The sequence below is a fragment of the Acinonyx jubatus genome, chromosome C1, assembly GCF_027475565.1.
Source record: "Acinonyx jubatus isolate Ajub_Pintada_27869175 chromosome C1, VMU_Ajub_asm_v1.0, whole genome shotgun sequence".
Taxonomy (NCBI): Eukaryota; Metazoa; Chordata; class Mammalia; order Carnivora; family Felidae; genus Acinonyx; species Acinonyx jubatus.
The window spans coordinates 134540005-134557393 of NC_069381.1; the positions used below are offsets into that span (position 1 = coordinate 134540005).

At 37.3% G+C, this 17389-nt stretch overlaps 1 non-coding gene across 1 annotated transcript; it reads left to right on the top strand.

The window, feature by feature from the left end:
- Positions 1-16470: 16470 nt before the first annotated feature.
- On the top strand, positions 16471-16574 carry LOC113598333 (U6 spliceosomal RNA). The gene has a single exon (XR_003419009.1). It is a non-coding gene; the product is annotated as a U6 spliceosomal RNA (small nuclear RNA).
- Positions 16575-17389: the final 815 nt, after the last annotated feature.

The following is a 17389-nucleotide window of genomic DNA, read 5'->3' on the forward strand; positions in this document are numbered from 1 at the left end:
GATTTTGAGCCATAGGCACTTGAAAAAGCAAATATAGAAAGATACTGTCCCTGAACTCCCCTATCTGCTTAAAGACAGCTCCTCCAGAAAGAACTCAATGGTCATAAATCCCTCCCCAGGAACGTCCTCAACCAGGGAAGATTGACATTTGTCACAGGAGAGGAAACTAGAAGTCAACACAACACCCATGGACTCTATCACAAACCATCATCTCTTTTCATCTGTTCTTCTAGGTCCCGTTCATTTTTCCTAAAAATCATTTGCTCTCCCCTAAGAGGCCTACATCCCCCCTTACTTTTCCCTATGAAGATGTGATTAAAGCCTGAATTCTAAGCCACTTGAGAAAGTTACTTTTCCCCTGGAGTCTCCCATGCATACCTGAGGTATACATTAATACACTGGTATGTTTTTCTCTTGTCAAACTGTCTCTCATTACAGGGATCTCAGCTGAGAACTGAGAAGGGTGGATAGAAAGTTATCTTTCCTCACCAACACAACAGTAGAAGAAGAATCAAATCAACAAATAACTGCAAAGGTGCTCAGTGTTGATCAGCCTTGACCACTAACATCTTTCCTAGATTGAACCAAAATTTACATGTTGTTAACACCAACTCATTTGTTTACCTTCTGCTGAAATTTCACATACTATTCTTTTTTTATATGATGGCTTTTGGGACCCCTTACTGCACATTTTAGGGATTCTATTTCATTAACCTTTACTGTCCTAAGACTTTGATAGGAGTTGGCTGCTCCACGAATGCCTGGATCCATCAGAAATGTCAGTTTTGTTCATGGTGGCATGACATTGGACGTAGAAGAAGACGTTTTTGTATCTGAAGTTGCAGTGAGTATTGGCACCCAAACTATCACTCCCATATTTGGAAAAATAAGTGAGTTCAACTTTGCAAGATTTCAAGGAAGAGAAAATGGTATGGGATACCTGCAGCTATGGCTTGGATTTCCTCCACTCATGTTTTTTTTTTTTCTTTTCTTTTCTTTTTTTTTTTTCTTTTACCTTTGCTTGTTTAAAATGGTGTGAAATCCCTGATTTTGCAATATTTCCTTATGGAAAAACCTGGTAAGGAACTGGAGAATTTAAAAAGTTGTAATGGCTATAGTGATTCGTTTTACATATAATTTTAGTAATATTGGAAAGGTACAATAACCCCATAAAAGTGACTGAGTGATGATCTGTAGGGGATAGAGGGACCTTGGGAGGAAAAAAGAACTTTTCAATGTGTACATTTATAATCATTTGATCCTGAGACACTGAATGTATTAACTACTTAGAAATGACATAACCTTGGGGTGCCTGGGTAGCTCAGTCGGTTAAGTGTCTGCCTCTTGATTTTGGCTCAGGTCATGATCTTGCAGTCGTGAGATTGAGTCTTGCATCAGGCTCCATGCTGAACATGGAACCTTCTTGGGATTCTCTCATTCTCTCCCTCTCTGTCCCCTCCCTTGCTGGTGCTCTCTCCCCTTTCTTGCAAAATAAAAAAAAAAAAAAAAATTAATGTTTAAAAAAAAGAACTGGCATAAGCTTTAAAATTGATTTTAAAATATTGCCAGTATTTCATTAATGATAAAAACTAAAAATAATAATAACAAAATAAAGAGATTTTTTCCCCCACAGCTTTGAATTTCAAAAGGGTATAATGATATCTTCTTAAGAGTTTAGCAGAACTTTTAAACCTTGCTTATTCAACCAACATTTAACCCATACTGCTCTCTGGGCAAATAAAATTAATTATACAATTTATTATATAGTTTTAACTCAAAACCATGAAGAAAAGAAATCATAATGAAAAGACAGAAAACCAACTTCTGATCTGCAAGGTAGGATTCCAAGTTTCTACATACTCAGACTGACTTTTTTGGATTTAAGATGTACACCTCCCAGAAGGACAGATTCAAAGAGGAAAAGGTCCTTGTACACATCTTCCCACTCATGTTCTCCTTTGACTTGCTATGGGATTCCAGACAGAGAAGCATAATTCTGCAAGACTTTTGTGAGATGTTTTATTCATAATGTCAATGTTTAGGGCTAAATGTGTGAGAAATGAAATTTCCCATGTGTATTGTAGGGGCTAGTAACGTGACACCGGGTTCACACTGCCCTGAGTTCTACTCCTGCTTTGACGCTTATAAAGCAAGTTGCTTAAATTCTTTAAGCCTTACTTTATTCATTTATAATATGAAGTTGATGACAGTATCTACACATCAGAGTTGTTAGGTAAATGAAATGATACATTTTAGGCCTTTGACAAAATGGATGTCACATGCTAATTGCTCAAAACATGCTAGCTATTATTTTTATGTTACTGCTCAAAATTATAATCCTAATAATAATAATTATTATTATTATATTATCATATATTACTATAATAGTTTTTTTACCATCTCAAGTTATAATTCTCCTGTGAAGCATTATATAGTCAGGCTGTGTTCTATAGCTTGCCCCACACCCATCCCTTGTCTTTACATAGTAGCATAACCATGTTGTATGTTTCTGTGGTACTGACCCCACAGTTCTGGAGTACTGACTCCAGATGTGCTCTCAGAACCACCACTGGCTAATCTGCATAGTCCAATTTTTTGGCAATAATTATTGTGTCAAGTATGAGCATGAGACACAAGTCTCACCAATAGGATTCAATTCTGGGGTGTTTTAAGACTTTGTGTGTGTTTGTTTGTTTGTTTTCATTATCTCTTGCCTGGACTTTATATAAAGTAGTTGTAAGTCTGAGGTTACTGTGTGCCACCAGGTATCATTCGTAGAGGTGGGGACCTGGGGTTCCTATGCAGAAGCTGTTCTTCTCTCCTTCTGGGCCCTTCTTGGAGAAGCCAAGGAGATGTGCCTCTTGAAGCCCACCTCTTACCTTCTATACCATGCTCTTGGTACCAAAACCCTGGAATTTTCTGCCAGGCAGCCTTCTGTCAATTTCCAGGGCCTGTAGCAGCCTCTATCTTAAGCTCCATCTTTGTGGGAAGGGGAAGGGACTTCAGGTCAGGGGCCCCCATTTTACACAAGCTGGTAGTGTGTATGTAGCCCTTGCAAGTGTTTGGAACGTGCTTAGGGACACTACTTGACACACCTTGACGGTGAAGTGAACAAAGAGAAAAGTAGAGTCAAAGAACAAAGAGTTCTGATGAGCTCCTTTTGGTCCTAGATCCAGTTGTGTGTGAAACAAGACTGACCCTTGGGCTATTAAGTTTCTGAATCAATAGGCGAGCTTGGCTGAGTTTTCTGTAACTTAGAGAGTTCTATCTTGAGACACTTTTCCTTGCTACTCCATCCTGAATTGACATTCCTTTATCTGTAACCATGTATCACTTATGACATTCAGAAATTTATTATATTCTTTATTATTGAATTATTGAAGGTAGGAGAGCTTTTCTTCCTCACCTAAATTTCTAAGAACATTTGCCAACTATGAGAAAGGATGGATTTGAGTTCACTTTGAGGTTGCCAACTGCGTGACCATGGATAAGACAGTTAACCTCTCTGATTTGTCTCTTCAGCTATGAAAAAGAAATAAGGCTATTTAAAGTTTTAGGATTGCTAAAGGGATTACATGAGATAATGATTGTAAACAGCCTAGTGCACACTAGGCAGTCAATAAATTCCTTTATCATTTGTTTGAGGGTAGTGGGTGTAGGAATTAAACCCCAACCACTGTTACAACTAACAGAAACCCAACTGAGCTAAAACAGTACAAGTCTCTCCATAATTTTAGTTGCATTGCAGTATCTCATGGAGAGGGATACAGCTAGGCTTGGGTAAGCTGGTAGCAGGGACTCACAAACCACCTCTTTATACTTTGCTGATCTCCACTCCTTATGCCACTCATTTTGGGGCAGCCTGGCTTTTAATTTTTACTTATTAATTTTTTTTAAGTTGACTTATTTTTTAGTAATCTCTATACCCAACGTGGAGCTCAAACTCATGGCTCTGAGATCCAGAGTCAAGGATCAGATGCTCTTCCAACTGAGCCAGCCAGGGGCCCCAGGCTTCTTCTCATTCTCAAGTCTACAGTGAGGTACAAGGCCATTAACAGGCCCATTGTTTGCATGTCTTCCTTTCAAGAGAGCATCCAAACTGAGCTGGGATTTCTTATTCTTGTCTCAAATTCCTAGGAGAGATTCTGATTTCCTGAACTTGGACCAATCAAATGTGGCAAGGTAAAAAATTATATTAACTTGGCACCTTGCACAGTAATGTAAGGTTGAAATGAAGGGAGGAAGAACTCTCAAAAAGATAAGGGGAGAGGATTCCATTGAAGAAGAGATAGCAAAGCAACTGACATTGAGCTCCAGGGATAGTTTTGTCAAAATTATTCTGAATTCTCTCCATGTGAACAAAATGTTGAATGCATGTTAGCATACCTTCCATAAATGTCTGACTATTTCCTCCATGTACCTCTAGAATAGAACTACAGAGGGTCTGAGTGGTTTCCTATTATTACACAGCAGAGGAAAACAATCAACCATGAGACCTGACCTCTTAGTTCCTTAACCTGATCCCAAGAATCTTTAACTCAAATATTTATCAAGGCTCCTTCTTTAAAAGTGACCATGTCAATCTTTGGTATACGGCTGTTATAATGTTGATATGGACACATTATGTATGAAAAATGGTTAGCTCAACATTTGCAGTGTCTGATTTTCACGCATTAATAATCTGACCATTTAATTAAAATATAATGCCAGAGGGTCCCAATCCACAACGCAGAATGACCTAGAGAATGCCCTGTCATTGAGAGGTAGAGAGAGAATAGGAAGAAATAGCTCAGGGACAGGTTGGCTACTTTTATGTCTGTGTGTGACTTAATATAACCAAAATCTAAGTGTATCCAAACCCAGGGCTGCCACCTGGTAGGATTTTTGGCTTTGCATATGCTGTTTATTTTTTATGTGTTCCTTTGGGATCCATGGGCGGTGAGTGTGCGGCAATGGGATGGAAATACGCAAACTTCAGGTGGAAGTAATTGGCACGTCTTCACCTTCTGAAAAGATGCCATCATCTCAATGCCCCAGACAGACCTGCCCTCTGAAGGCTGATGTCTAGGCCAGTGAAACCCAGAGAGCGTACCTCACAAGAGGGACATGCTAGCTCAGAAACTTAAAATGAAAAGTTTTCATGTTCAGCTCCCTCCTTACTTTACAAAGACCCTTATCAGAAAAGCATACTAAATTGGAATTAGTGAGTGAGTGATGCAGGTCTCTAAAGCCCAGGGACTGGAAGAGAAGATTTCTTAATTACACCAGCAGGGGCTTGGTTTCTATTCTTAGTGCAGATGGGTAATGTGCTTATGTTTGTGATGTGTCCTGTTTCTGCATCAGCAGGGCCAGGCTTCAATTTACTGTGAGATAGAAGGAGTAAGTGGAGGGTCTCTCAAGTTTGGTCTTTTCCCTAAATGAATTAATGCAACCTTTTCATAAACAACATACCCATGTAAGTCTTAACTGTGCTATGTCATAGGCCAATCAGATTGAAGTATACTAATAACGTGCAGTTATTAAAAGAAAGGGTACCTTAATAGGAATTTGAAAATCTCTTTATTTCCTATACATTGAATCTCACTACACATCCCTCATTGAAAGTAATTCAGGTTGGAGCTTTCAGACTATCTGGAGGGAGAAGCAAGAGTCACTTGTAGAATATCCATACCACAGAAAGTCTGGCAGAAGTCCATCTCTGAAAATGGGAAATCTCAGTGTGTCCTCCTTTGCCAACATGAGCACCAACTATGTGATTATTTTTCAGAGAGGAAGGGCTATGTTAAGAGGCAGTTTCTACCAATCTGTCTTTCTGTGCCTAAAAGTTGAGTTATTTGTTCTGAACTACTGTGAATCCTTGTATGAGCCCATGTCCTTGTGATATTGTTTGATTTATAACTTTTGGCTACCTCTAAGGTTCTAAAAAGCTCAACAAAGCATAGTTTAGTGAGAAAATACAGATTTCCTTTGAATAGAAATAGTTGGTTTATTTTAAAAATAAAAGTGCCCAAATCTTTTAACTTGTTAAGTTATTCAGTCTAGGGTGCCTGGGTAGCTCAGCTGGTTAAGCGTCCGACTTTGACTCAGGTCATGATCTCACGGTTCATGAGTTCAAACCCCACGTCGGGTTCTGTGCTGTCAGCATAGAGCCCTCTTTGGATCCTCTGTCCCCTTCTCTCTCTCTGTCCCTCCCCTGATGGCTTTCTCTTTCTGTCTCTCTCAAACATAAACACTTAAAACATATTCAGTTTAAAAGTAATGAAATGACCTATAATGAGGCAAAAATAAACAGCTTAGCTTCATGAAGTTGATGAACACTATTCAAAAACTTCATTCCAATCCCAAGCTATTTATTTCCAATCATTAAAATATCTAACTCATGTGGCAATATTCTTCTGTAAAAAAAAAAAAAAAAAAAAAAAAGGAAAAAAAACATTCAGACTCTTACCCATCTGATCATCCTACTAAGGTAAGGAAGAAGAAGCCATGAATCCTTACAACAAAACAAAGCAAAATCTCATCTTTTTGGTAATCCTGATGAATTTTGCCAAAGTGGGATTAAGGCAAGAAGGTTGTTTCTTGGCACGAGAATCCTGGAAAGAAAACGAGGCTGAAACTTAGCATCGTTGCATTCATATCTGGTCAAGCTGCCTTATCACAATTCAAACTTTCATGCTGGGAAACTGTTCTTTCTTTGGTACCTTTTCTGCCAGAATTCAACTCTAACAACAAAAGTTTATAAACAATGAAAATTCCAGCTGGTTGACATCAGCGTCACGAAGCTTTCTCTTCACACTGATACAAATATTTACCCTGAGCTCTGGCAAAGCTTTCCTTGCCCATGTCACCCTTAATCATACATTTTTCCTTGATTGAGTTATGCTTTCCAGTACGTGATTTGCTCTGGTTTACTTTTTAACACATCCCAGAGGCTTCATCAAAATCAACTCTGGGCAGGCCATGTCATTTGGTAGCTGCCAAACATGTTATTGAGAAGGAACTTGGCAAATATCAAAACAGCCTTTTCTAACGGCTCTAATAAATGTGTTTGTTCTTTTGACCGCCATTTACTTTTTGGGTCCCTCATATCCATGCACAGATGCGCCAAGAAAGTAAGCAGAGATGCACTTCATTCCCTCTAATCCATTCCCTGGAGACAACGTGCTGATGGCTCTTCCAGGCACCTTATTGCAAAGAAGTTGAAAACCTAAAAGGTTTCATCAATGACTCTTTATTTCCTTCAAGAAGACACAGGGTTATTTTCTAAAGGTTAAAACAACAGATTGATGTACTCTGTAACTGTAGTAAAGTCGGCTTGAACAAATATTTGCCACACCAAAGTGACTTGTGGAGGGATTAGCACAAAATATTGCAAATATTTCTATAAAGCTTCCCTTGCCAAAATAAAATGTTTGGGTTCTCTGTGCTGAATGCTTGCAAAATCCTCGCAGAGTGCATTAACAGGGCAGAATTCAGGGGCACTTTTTCTCAAAACAGGTGATGCTGTTACCTGGAAGACACGTAAATAATTACTTTAATTTCATCAGTTTACACTTACCTTGCATATATGTTTCAGAAAAATCTGGTCGTTATACAAAACTTTATATGCACCAGGCGTCACCACACTACCTTCTTTGGAAGTAACATGAAGTCAGCTGTGCAAGCAAGCACTCCTTTCTTCTGCCTGGACCAGTTTAAAAAAAAGAAATCTCAAAAATGAGATGGAAGTCCCACCTCTGGGGCATTCAGAGTCATTATTTCTGTTATTGTTGTTTTTCTTGCACACCTCAGGGGATATGCGTGCACGCACACAACACACGCACATTCACTTATACACACGATAATCTATACTTTACCTAGCGAGTTTTACCCTTGCCATTTGCCAGCCTTCAGATTTATCTGACCAGCTGGAGATGTGTATTTGCTTGAACATATTGAAAATGCAGTGATTTGTAACAAAATCTACCTACTGTGATCATTAATACATAAACATATTTCAAGACCATGGTAAATAATTATTATAAGCTAAGGTGTGACCCACATATTTGAGAACTTGGAATTTAATAAGATATTCTCCTCAGTTCTTTAGTAAAAGTAGTAGCAATTTCTTGCTCATGGAAGCCCATTATTAATTCTTTTGTACCACAAGGAGTCCATTCTGTGTAGAGAAAATGAAAAGAAAAAGCTCTGTATAGGCCCGAAGGAGTTAGAGCAATTTCCCAAATTCCTAACCTGACCTGTTCACAAAAATACAGGAAAGGAAACAGCATGTGCCAGTCCCTTTGTTAAAGACTAATTTCTATCAGAGTGAAAGGTAGAAATTATCCCCACTCTACAGGCAAAGGTCAGAAGATTCAGGAAGTTCCACTAACTTGCTCAAGGTAATTTAACTAGCAAATGCAGATGAGAGATTCAAACCTAGTTGCGTTTGACAAAGAGGCCCTATTTTTTTGTTTATGTCAGTTTGTGTGCCCCACCACATCGACCCAGAGGGCATTCAGCCCCGTGTGCACGGCCAAAGCCATAACTCCAGTTAGGGATAAGCCTCACATATCTATTGGAATCCATTATGATGTTCAATTTGTGAGGATTTACTTGGAAATAAATTTCAAAATGGGGAACGTTTTGCTTTCCATCTGTGCTCTCTGCAACTCCAGAATTCTGAAGAGAGCTATGTCAGGAGCTCCTGTTACAGATAATACGATGGCTGAAGAGGTGATTCTGGACCCCTAACACAGACCCTCCCCTAAATTGCTCTGATCTTTTTTGATATATTAGGCATTTGCCTATGGTTTTGTTTAAGTAAAGGTTTATACTACTAAAAAATAATATTTTAAACCCGAGAATTCTTATGACTCAGATCTTTGGGCATGTAATTCTTTCTGATGTAGACCATGACTTTCAGAAAGCTGTAATTTTTGCATTGTCATCTAAAGACTCATACAGCCTAGTTTGCAGTAAGACTAGTGCTCCATATAAACCTGGTTTATGTTCAACTTTCCAAATTGTAAGGGAGTATAACTTAGCAATTATATATATTTATGCTCCAGTTAGCAAAATAGATGTATCCTGAAAATAATTTGTATAAATTTGCTTTCATCTACACCAGTGAGATTACCTGTCTAAAGGACCCTATTAATAATTGGAAGGATAGTTTTCTATACATTTGGATTTGTACAGATTATATGCAGATGTAGCCAGCAAGACAGCAGTTCTGCCTTTGACTTTAACCTAACAAAGTCTATTGTGAAGAGGGAAATACTGTTTTTGTGATATCAGTTCTTTTCAGAATTGTTCAGGTCAATGTTTACATCATGAGGCTATATCTGGTTAGACCTATTGAACCAGAACTTCCAGGAGCGGGGAGCAGACATCTGTACTGTAAAATCATGCCCAGGAGGTCTTGAGTAATCAATCAGATTTGAAATCACTGTTTTGGCCTATTATATTTTCAGACTTGAAAAGCTGGCCCCCTCCCAAGGAGTCTATTTCATCTTTGTATAGAGTTTTCTAATTCTTTTACGCACCCCTTACGCCAACCTGAGTCAAATGCTTTCTTTGCAGGCACAAAAAAAGGGAGACTGTGAAGAGGAAAGCAGAATGGCCACACTGTTGCCATTTCCATAACCTTCTATATTAATGTTATGTCAGCCATTGACTCTTTCCTCACTCATCGCTGCATTAAAATGTCTCGCTCACCTTAATGTCCCCAGCCCTTCACCTGGCACATCTTAGGTGCTCAGCATTTGTGTTGCTTACAAAAAAATAATTAATGAGGGCATGATCCAAGTTCAGCTGTAAGAAACTCTCACCGGCCACCCAGTTTTTGTCTTCTTTTCCTTTAACCCAGTTGCTTCTTAATTTTTAAAGATAAATTTATCTTGTTTCTCTTTAGATTCCTCGGTAACATTTTGCTTTCTTCTCCCAACTCCACTTCTGGTATCTCTCCATAGCCCCCATTTCTTAATGATTCCCTTCTTGATCTTCTCTCACAGGCACAGCCAATCGATCCTTCATCCTGTCCTCAACTTCCCAGAAGACTATGAGTCCTTAGAGTATAGGAGCTCCCTGATGCTGCTCCCAGACCGTGACCCATGCTGGCAAAGCTTCTGCTCCCATGTGGCTGCATGTTTCATGAGGAGAGCTACTAAAATGCAGGCAAGCACAAAGTCTTAATTGCTTGCTAGTGGGCACTCAGCCAACATGCTGTTAGCAGAATGAAACCCAATCTTAAAGAAAAAGTGCTGAACCCCTGCTCTGGATCACCCAGCCCCATATGGAATGCACGTGTTTTTGGAGGAGATTTAGGCATGAAGATCTTTTTTTCCACTCTTTTGCATGGGGCTGTCAATCTATGGGTTGCTAAAACATTTTATTCTTAATGTAATAACCCTGTCTGCAGACAACTTTAAGAAGCAACTCTGTACTTCCTCTCCCAACTTATGACATGGGAAATTAATATATTCTCAAATTTGTGTTCCTTTCTGCAAACATTAGTTTCAGTGTTCTTTGCAACAAAGTTGTTACTTTTAAGAATGTCTACATTGACATTTTGAGATTGTCACTGCCTGGTTCTGATGATTTGACAAATATTTAGTCTTTGCTAATTAATCTCTCTAAAACTCAGTTTACTTATCTTTATAATGAAAAAATATATATTAATACCTTCCTGTTATGGTGCTTGTGACGATTCCATGAGATTAAAACTCTTGCCAGTGCCTGGGACAAAGAAAATGTCCAGTAAATGTTGGCTGTTAATATTGTTAGTAAAAATAATAGTCTAGTTGGGGTGCCTGGGTGGCTCAGTTGGTTAGACGACCAACTTCAGCTCAGGTCATGATCTCACAGTTCGTGAGTTCGAGCCCCGCATTGGGCTCTGTGCTGACAGCTCAGAGTCTGGAGACTACTTTGGATTCTGTGTCTCCCCCCCTCTCCACCTCTCCCCTGCTCACACTCTGTGTCTGTCTCTCAATAATAAATAAACATTAATTTTTTTTAAATAATAGTCTAATAGTTTTCTCATTGTAAAAGCAGCTCAATATATAACATAAAATATTAACACATGCATTTTGGTGTTTGGGGCTTCAGCCTTTTTTTGTTTTGTTTTGTTTTATTTTGTTTTGTTTTGTTTTGTTTTATTGTTCATGTCCAGGATTACATTTTGATATATTCTTACTGTGTCCTTTTTTCTAAAGAGATTAAAAACCTTTCTTCCCATTACAAGTAACAAAAAACAGGCAAGGAAGATAAAGAGAAATAATGGTCCCTAGACTTCCCCTTTAAATTTTAATATCATAATGTTAGGCTCCGAACCTTTCATTCTGTATTCCTCTCTAAATCCTAGAATACTGCAAATTTCCCATCACTGTTAAATGATTAAGATGAGGTCAGTATGAACTTTATTAAGTCCTATAGTACTTCAGAAAATGGGACATTCAAATTAATGGCTAAAACTTAGACAGTAAAGGTAAATTTGCCTTTCCATTTGAATAACATTTCCTTCCCCAATGCTTATAATAATACTTTGTCACACATGGGTCTGGAAAGGATTGTTCTGAATGACCCAGAGCTGCACCACCAGTATCAAGGTCCTCATTCACATCTTTCTTAGGTGTTTTAGAATGCCTTAATGAGAATAGGATACCTGGTAGACCACTTTTATATTCCAGATAATGCTGCTAGGGTAGCATTAAGATTATACTCTTCCTAGGATGTGTTTTCCATGTGCTATAATACTAAATTACAACTCCAGAGAAGGAATGCCAGTGGTTTCTGTTGTCAGTTTCTATAATATTAATCTATTTGTTGACATATCAGTTTCTAGCACAGAAAGACCTCATCCCAGAACTCTCATTAATATCAGCAATTTATACATATAAGTACTACTACATCCAACATTAAAAATTACCTTTGTCATTTCCTTGGTAAACATTAAGAGCCAGATTTGATGAGAAAGACATCATCCATATGGTAATTTGATATCTTTGAAAATCAGGGTAGGCCATTTAAATTGCTAAGTTCAATAAAATGCCATTAAAGATATTTTATTCCCTTTCTCCCCAACCAATTCTGAACCCAGGAAAGGGTTACCAAGAAAGCTTGAGTAGTGTCTTGTTTAACTTTAAATCAGATATGGCTCCATTTATTTCTTCAAAAAATGGTAAGAATTGATTAATATTAATCTATAATCACATTGATGGAAAAATTAATGGAAATTTTAATAAAAATATAACCTTAACAGGATTTGAAGTTGTCCTTTAGAATACAAAGCCAACACTTTATCCACCAAGCAACTGGTCCTCTGCTACCAGCTGATGAAATTATAAAAATCAACTGCAGGATGATTCTTCTTTTGTTCTCTATGCAAAAAGAAACATTTTTGCAAACTACAAAAAAAAAAGACATTAAAAATTAAAATCAGCATAGAAATTGACCAAGCCTATTCAATGTAGAATGTATATTTATTTGGGGAATTAAGGTGATTGTTCATCCAAACAAATCTTATTCTCTCTCCTAACCCATCAGGGCTTTGGTTTATATTTTTTACACTTTAGTTTCCAAGAAGACTGGATAATCCTAAATAAACAGGTCAAATTATGTTGGATAACTGAAGTCCAGAGAACTATAAAATGACAGCTTAGTCTTTGGCACATTAAATAATTTTGAATAAGGAGAAATGACATATATTCCAAAAATTGGTTCAATATTAAAATTATAATGTTAAACAAGTATTTCCTGAATATAGTCATACTGATTTTCTCTATTTACTAAATGCTGTATAGTACTGAGCCAGCTAACCCATACATAGTGGTCACTTACTAGGAACCTACAGATGAGTGAAAGTTTTACTTTTCACTATTTGTTGAATATTTGTAACATTAGATACTGTATTATTAAAAATAATACAATGGTATCTAAAATATAGACTATTATTTTTGCCATTGTATTTATTTAGTTCTTACCAATATTTCGGTGCCAATACTGAAAGTTAAAAGCTACTTTTTCTGGCATTATATCATTCAGAGATCCATAGCAGAAGGCACTTCTTCATAGCTACAGAATTACAGAAAAATAGCTTTATAGCAATAACTTTAAAGCAAACAAAATATCCTGAAAGCCTTTTTAAATTATCAAAGAAAGAACTAAGATGAGAAAAACATAATAATGAGTACACTTTGATTATATTCTAGCAATTTGAAAATTGATAATTTATGTATATATGGTTACTCTCTGAAAAGCCTAATTTTCGATTAACTAAGACAATGAATCCCTGACTACACCTAATGACAGAATTGACAGTTCTAGCATGATAATTAGACCCGCTGGTGGACAGCCAAAGTGAAGCAGAAGCAACGATTCTAACTTCTTTTCTGTTTATTTTTACAATTCAAGTCATGTTTACAATCAGTGATGTGGTAAATAATCTTGTCTTATTCTTCCTTTCAACCACCTGATTTCTTGGAAACAGTGTCTTTATTCCAAAAGCATAAGGAGATGAGAAATGAAACTGAAAATCCCACTGATTTTAGAAGGGAGCAGCTTTTGTCATGAAGGATTCCTCAGTTTAAATATTTTCCCTAACATTAGGCAGGGATTCACCTAGAGCTGGAGGCCTCCAGGAAGTCTGTGACCCAATGGAGACTTCTAGGAGCCAATTCCCCTCCTCAATAAACACTCTTAAATATACCCCCTTATAGGGGCACCTGGGTGGCTCAGTCGGTTAAGTGTCCGACTTCAGCTCAGATCATGATCTCGTGGCTCATGAGTTTGAGCACCGAGTCAGGCTCTGTGCTCACAGCCCAGAGAGTGTGGAGCCTGCTTCAGATTCTTTGTCTCCTTCTCTGTCTGCCCCTCTCGTGCTCACGTGCTCTCTCCCTCTCTCTCTCTCTCTCTCTCTCTCTCTCCCAAAAAAAACCAAACATTAAACATTTTTTAATGTCCCCCTGTATTATTTGACTCAATATTTCTCATTTTATTTTCTTGCTGTCAATATAAAATGTGTGAAATAATACTGCAGATACAAAATTCCTACCTACTCTAGCCATTACTGAAGGTAAAACGGAACAAACGAATAAACATAAATGAAGTATACTCTGAGAAAAAAAATGTACATCTTCTATCTGGAGACTGATTAAACTCTGATATTGACAAAGCCAAGCCACATAATTTAATCAGTTCAAAGAGTATGTGTGTGTTCAAGAGTTCATTCCCTGCGAAGAGACATTGTTGGTTGTCACAACTCTCTGGGGTTTGGGTACTGGCTTCTAGTCAATAGAGGTCAACAATACCGTTAAACATCCTGCAGTACACAGGAGAGCCCCACACAAGAATGATCCAACAAAAAAGATCAATACCACTGAGGCTAGAAACCCTGCCTCAGACCCAGTGAAATTTGGCTAAATCCCACTTAATGTAAGTCATCTTCAATTTTCCATCCCATTTATTTTTCTCCTAGCTTCAAATGAATCAAAGAATATATGGTACAATATACTTCTCTGAAATGAAAGAACTTATGCACTGCTTATTTTGAATGTAAGATTGCTGTGCCTAAGAGTACACAAAAATAACAGGAAGAGTTGTTCAGTGTTTGCTACTGTCAGCACTCGACCACAGATACCCCATCTGGTGCAGTCTGATATGGATAATAACGGTGGAGTGTTCTTGCTGTCTTGACTGTAGTCATTACTGTGATGTTATTTTAGGACTAAGTAGTGTTTGCCCATTGGACCATAAAAGTGTGTCATGTAAATACAGGTTTTAGAACACACAATAGTCTGTCCATGTGTAGAAATATGCGCAGAAAAACACCTCATAAAATGCTTTTTAATAGTATTTGTTGGGCATGTGAAGTAATTCCTTTTCAAAGTGAAATCGCTTGGAAAAAAGGGGGCTCCTCTTTTCAAAGACCCCGTAAGTAATTATGCTGCATTATACATCATTCATATGTCAATGCAAATTTTGTTTTTAAATGGAAGGAGTTTTGAATGACACAGTACCAAGCAAATGTCCAACATTAACCAAACCTTTTATTTATTTATTTATTCTCACCTGACTTGCTCTATGAAATTGAATTGGGGGTAGGGGATTAGTATTTATGTCGCCAGCAACCTCATATTTGACACACCATCCTAGAATTAAATTCTGAACACCAAAATATCTCACAGGAAAGAAATTACAAATGACAACAACCTTCAAAAATATCCTTAACTACAGTTGAGGCACTTTGCTCAGTAGGTATTATACTTATGTTGACAGTAAAAACTAAAATGGGAAATCTAAAGGGCCAAAATAGTATTTAGAAATTCTATACTTTGAATCATACATAGAGTTGTATACTTAGAAGTGTTGTGATTATGTTGCTGGAAATATATACTGTGTTGAGCTTTTTCCTCCATCCCTTAACAATGATGAACATTTTCTTATTGAGATCAATTTATAATAATGACAGTTAGATAGTAAAATTTATAGTTATATAAAATGAAACTGTCCAGATTGGACGGAGTGACTTGATGATACACAGAACAATCAGAGTTATTAAAATGGTGGGTCGCCTGTAGACCCTCAGATGCTTCTCAAAACAAATCATCTTGACAGGAAGAAAATCTTACAAAATGAAGCTTATGTGCCTTCTGCTATTTACAGACATGTTAAACTCGAGGAACAACTCTAGAGAATTATTGGAATGTGATTCTTCAAAAATAAAATGCCAAATATTTGCGAATGCTGTATTCTACTCAGATTTTATTTAATTCCAATATTTTAAGAAATGTGCGTGGAAGAGATATAGACAGATGATAGACGATAGATAGATAAATAGATAGATAATAGGACGTTTTGCTTTTTTTCCGAATTCCCTCCATCATTTATTTTTTTTAACATTTTATTTATTTTTGAGACAGGGAGAGACAGAGCATGAACAGGGGAGGGTCAGAGAGAGGGAGACACAGAATCTGAAACAGGCTCCAGGCTCTGAGCTGTCAGCACAGAGCCCGACGTGGGGCTCGAACTCACCGACCACGAGATCATGACCTGAACTGAAGTTTAACCAACTGAGCCACCCAGGCGCCCCTCCCTCCATCATTTAAAAGATAGTTAAACCTATTCTAGTAAGAGTCAGTTTTACATTTGACTTCATTAACAAATATTTAGGTCAAACCAGCAACAGCTTCAAATTCATTCCTCAGTTCTCTTCTGTAAGTTTCTAAATTGAAAAGAAAAAGGGATAAAAATATCATTTTATCTGTGCAGTGACATATTCCTAGTTTTAAAAAACGACCAGTTTCATCCATTTGTATAAAATGCCAAAATTTCAGTTCTTTGACACTGCCACTCAAGAAAATATCACTATAAGAATTTGACCTGAGACTTATTCAATAATATGATAGTTTACATGTCTCTGAATGGATCCTCCATTAAAGAAAAATAGCAACCAGTGAGAGCTGAGATGGTGAATTCTAAAGCAAGACTGTTGTGCTCACTTCGGCAGCACATATACCGAAATTGGAAAGATGCAGAGATTAGCATGGCCCCTGCGCAAGGGTGACATGCTAAAGCAAGACTGTCGCATTGAATTTTCAGGCTGCAGGGTACTGCCTGTGCATCCTTAGACAAGTTAAGTAATGACCTGTGGTTGAGTTTCCTCATCTCTAAATGGTGATAATAAGAGTCACTTCCTCATAGGATTTTACAAGGGTTAAATGCTTTAATATGCATAAAGACTTTAAAACAGTGTCCCATGTATAGTAACGCTGTGTAAGAATTACCTATTTTTGAAAATATCTTTAAGATTCTTTCTTCACTTGAAGAATAACTGTATGAGCCTTGACTAGAGCTATAATTTGTTCCTTGGGTATTCGTTATGGGTACCACAGTAAGTAACCTCAGGCAACCTGACGTTTAGATGCGAACATTTTCCACTAAACTAGTAAAAGCACTAGCCTTCACACAAAGACTAGAATAACTAAATGTAGTGTTAAAATCCTAGTGGAAATGCCCAGTGTAAGCTTTCAGGAATATTCAGGACTTTATTCCCAATATTTCTACATGATAGGTTTGCTTTACATATGTAATAAGTCATAAAGAGAAAGGGTCCATAAAGGAAAAACCAAAAAATAATTTCTAATATATGAAGTTCAATTTAAGATCTAAGGATATACTAAATATTAGACCTGCATATTTTTGGTTTTCCATATGATTTGTCAAACATTCCAATCAATGTCCTTACCAAATAGTGCTTTAGTACAAAATAGAAGAGTCAATTGGCCCAAGTGTAAAATAATTTGAGCAATATTGAATTTCCCAATTTTATCTGATGTGCATGGGATAAGATCTAATAATGAAGCTTTTATGACAGTTGAGGTCATTTTAAGATTTGCATTAAAGTTAAGTT